Here is a 4,560-nt window from a genome sequence, read left to right on the forward strand (position 1 = left end):
TTTAGCTTGTCCCTTTAAATACATTTGCTTCCATAGAGTAGAAGATATACCTATGGATGAATGAAACATCATAATATCCCTGAATTGTCAGAGTCTCTCTTCTATCATAGTCTGACCAGTGGATGCTCTGTAGCTCATCAGAGTAACGTTACAAATAATCACTCCAACACGTAATGGCAGTGTCATCTTACACACTTTATTTTATAGCATTAGCAATCACCTGAAAAAAGAAAGATTCATGGTGCTACTTAAGTCTTTTGGCAAAATAGCTTATCTTTAATAAGGAATAGGCCTATGTAAATTGTCTTCCAAATATACATTTCATACAGTAAAATATTGTGTTGAAAAGTAGCATTTAAAATTATATTTTAGTCTGTAGTTTGTAAGATGTTTAACAATAATGGAAAAACAATCCTTACACTGAACACACTCAACTACCGATACTCAATTACAGAAAAAAAATGGACAATAGCAAACGATATTCACATTGTTGCACAAATTTTAAAATAAAATAAAAACAAGATAATGAACAGTCAATCTATTCATAAATATGTTATTTACCTTATTTACCATAAAACTGAGAAATCTGCAGAAAAATATCAAAATTAGCTAGAAAATACAGGGAATTGTTTGACATCAAAGAAAGCAATGTGCCAATGTGCTCTTGCTGAATCAAGTTAGTGTATTCTTGGAGCATGAGTAACAAGCACTAAACAAGGTTATGTCTCTTTGAGAATGAAAATTATTTAATACATTAAAACTGGCACATTCAAGACGAGGCTGTGAAACGGCCTACTGTTCTGCTTTATTTTTCTTGGCCTGAATAGATTCCACCTCAAAACGGGATGCTTGAGCTACAGAGAGCTAATTTAAACAGACAAGAAAATATAAATATTGATGTCAGAATGATGCACAGTACTGAATAGCCAGCCCCAAAATTCACACACTCAACTTGACCACTGGAGGGCAGCAAAATGTTATAGGAAAGAACACAGAAACAGGAGGGGGGGGGGGGGGGGGGGGAAATTACATGCATCACTATGACAGAAATGTGTAACAATTGATTCGCCCAGAGAGTTGACTTACACCAAAACCTCTATATCAAATGCATAATGCTTAATTTTTCAACAAATATGCCATCATGAGTTTCATTTGAATTAGTTTTTCCCATATGCATTTCAATCATGTTTTGCAAGCTTCTGATAAGTAGTCTATCATTTAACATTAGGGATATGTTTAGCGAAATGTAATATTTTTCAAATACACAACAGAGTAGTTTGATTGTGGTCACACAAGCATACTAGCAGACATCCAAACCTCCAAACACAAACCTTGTCTTTTTCTCTACACTCTTAGAAAAAAGGGTTCCAAAAGGGTTCTTCGGCTGTCCCCATAGGATAACCCTTTCTGGTTCCAGGTAGAACCCGAGGGTTCTACCTGGAACCCAAAAGTGTTCTACTTGGAATCCCCAAAAATATTTCAAAGGGTTCTCCTATGGGGACAGCTGAAGAACCATTTATGGTTCTAGATAGCATTTTTTTTTCTTAGAGAGTAGTGTAGTGGCAGGGTGCATGACTTGTACTATATGTATCCCTTAAGGTTCACATGTGCAAAGACCATTAAAACAAATTCCTGCAAGGAATCTCCGTCTCTCACATCAGCTTGTAAAGGCAGTGACGCTGTAACAAAGATGCCCTTAGAAGACAGACCCTGATTTGGACTCTTGCTCTGTTGACCTAGTCAAAAATCACACAGGAGAAGCCGTAGCCTCCCTTTTGGATGTAGATAACGTCAGACTGCAGGATACAGAATGCAGCTCTGAGTGAATAGGGCGTTCTGTCACCGAACCACTCCCTGCCAATTACTTCGATGTGCATGGTCCATATCAAATTTCTTCCCGTACTTTGGCAGCAAGTCACAGTCACCCGTTATCATCCAGTTTGTAGAGCAGGACTTGAGCCCCGTGGCCAGGGGAGATGCTGGGACATGTGCCCAGGCCATAGAGGCATGTGGGGGAGGGGTAGGGAACCAGGTGGTAGTGGGGTATCTCCTCCAACCCAAAGGACTGAGAGCAGCAGTCTGCCACCACCACCTTCACACGTTTCCTGTCTGGGTAGAGCAGCCGCTGCCCGCCTGAGCCCCTGTCACAGGTCCCCTGCCTCTCCTCTTCCTCCTCCCCCTCCACCTCCTTCTCCTCATGGTGGATCTTCCTCAGCAGGTTGTTGATGAGCACAGAGCGTCGCAGGTAGGCTTCAGGGTCCTCCAGGAATCTCAGCTTCTCCAAGGAGAGCTTGAGGATGCAGCTGCGGTCCTCCTGACGTATCAGGTGCTGAAGAAAAAGAGGTTGTGATTATGAGACAGACACATCTGAAGTGTCATGTCATAGGACAACAGATTGATGTCTGAACATGTCAACACAAACAAAGCAGTTCGTACTTTTTGAAAATATCCATGTAGGTCGCCATGTAAATCCTCCTCTTCCGCATATTTCCTCTTGAAGTAGGCAACTTTCGACGTTGTTGAATGGTTTGATCTCTATTCAAGGGAATCGACTGCTTGAAGCACAATCAGGAAAAATGCAATTACAACCTTGAAAAGCTCTCCCTTTGAACACATTAGTGAGGAGAGATTATGTGGTTAGAGGAGTGACACAGATTTATATAACAGCCCCAGCAGTAGTGGAGTCATATCCACACCACGGTACATTACCTGATGATGACAGCCCAGAGCCACAAATGAGTTGTCTGACTGGGGTCCTGATTGCTTGGGATGTTCTCTGAGCCTCACACATTGCCTTCAGGGGCCTATAGTGGAGGAGAATGAGATATAAAGAGAAAATAAGAGATTGGAGAGACACCTGTTTTATTAAAGTTGTTAATCACACACAATATGTTTTAATTTGTATCTCAAAACAACCATTAAAAAATTATTCTGCACAATTTGAAAATGTGGGTTATGTTTTCTCAGATGTCATCTCACTGCATAGGCTATTTACCATGGCCAGATTAAACAGATTATGTTTTAAATATCAAAGCAGATTTTGGTCTTCTTTCTGCAGCATGTGCTTTGTAGGCGAAGCTGAAATCTTTACAGCCATTGCCATTTCCCCACACAAGGCTATTTACAAAGAAATTGGGTTGAGTACATGCGTGGGTAGTCTGTGTGTATCTGTGTGTGTGTGTGTGCGCGCGTGCGCGTGCGTGCGTGTGTGACACAGAGAGAGAGCGAACAGAGAGAACAGAGAGACAGAGACTTTCTGATATTGCACTTATTAGTGAAATTTCAACAGAATGACACCTGCTATAACACATCGTTTCACTCCCACTGCAGTTAGGCACAGTGGAACTGTAATATTCCTATTCAAGGGATCAAACAAAATACCTGTAACACAAATTGGACAAAAAATATCATGCAACTGATTGATCATGATTATGTTGATGATGATGATATCATGATGATGTCTTAATATTACTTAGCTATCTCTATCAGTTTGGAATGTCACCTATTTGTAAGAATCACCCACACATTTGATCAAATATAATCACATCAAGAAGGAAAATTACCTTATGATGGCGATCTCCAACAGTTCATAAAGCACTTCAGCAAATCAGCAGTCCTTTTATATGCAGGCAGCCTTTGAAGGTAATGCGTTCTTCTGGATGTGTCTGTCCAATGTGTGACCGTCCGTTGCTGCGACATTTACCGTCTGTGCCAATTATCCCGCTCCAAGCTCTGCCTTAAGTTTGCGCTTCACACCCAGTCACCGTATCTTCGTTTTAATAATCCCTTCAGTGTACGAAACACTCCTAGAGTCTTAAAATATCCCTTTCTGTGCAACAAGCAACAACACCATTCTCTCTACAACCTCATTGGTCTTCGCCGAAGCAGATGTTTCCTGTTGCTAGGAGAGTCACTAGGCAATGATGACGCTTCATCATCAGGCTCCATTATTCTCACATCCTCTAAATGTGCTCCTTGGTTTTCAACCCCCCCCCCCCCCCCTCCCCTCTCTCTATCTATACCTGGGTGTCTCTCGCTCTACTTGGGTGTATGGGAAACCTATTGACTGGATGAGTAATTATTTGATGTCTGATTTAAATGTAAACCTTTTTATTTTACAGCTGCTATGATAGCCCAGATATAACAAATAAACAATAGTGCCCTATTCAACTTGGTTTAGGTACAAAACATAGAGTTCTTGTTTCCCCCTCTTAAAACTGGAATTATTAAGTAAATCAAGCATCTGCTGGATTTCATTTATCTCATCCAAAAACACTTAGAAACCACAAGATTTTATTCCTAATCTTTCATAATCCTGCCTATGAGCCTGATGATTTCCTTAGTGTTTTGGGCAAGGAGGTATTACAACTGAACACCTTTCACACTATGGGACCAACTATGTCCTGCTGATGACAATCATTAAGACACAGCCATTCTGAGAATTAAGGCATCTTAACACGCTCAGAAGACTTAAAAACCAGATGGCAGCCAGTTTTACTACAACATGGATCTTTATTTTATTAGCAAGAACAAAACTAATACGACCAGTATGTACAAAAG

At 40.7% G+C, this 4,560-nt stretch overlaps 1 long non-coding RNA gene across 1 annotated transcript; it reads right to left on the minus strand.

Moving 5' to 3' along the window:
- Positions 1-176: 176 nt before the first annotated feature.
- LOC139374248 (uncharacterized) lies at positions 177-3,861 on the minus strand. Its single transcript, XR_011627652.1, has 4 exons — positions 3,564-3,861; positions 2,710-2,804; positions 2,437-2,552; positions 177-2,329 (listed from the first exon to the last, which is right to left on the minus strand). It is a non-coding gene; the product is annotated as an uncharacterized lncRNA (long non-coding RNA).
- Between the last annotated feature and the right edge of the window lie 699 nt (positions 3,862-4,560).

This window comes from Oncorhynchus clarkii, chromosome 19 (assembly GCF_045791955.1).
Source record: "Oncorhynchus clarkii lewisi isolate Uvic-CL-2024 chromosome 19, UVic_Ocla_1.0, whole genome shotgun sequence".
NCBI lineage: Eukaryota > Metazoa > Chordata > Actinopteri > Salmoniformes > Salmonidae > Oncorhynchus > Oncorhynchus clarkii.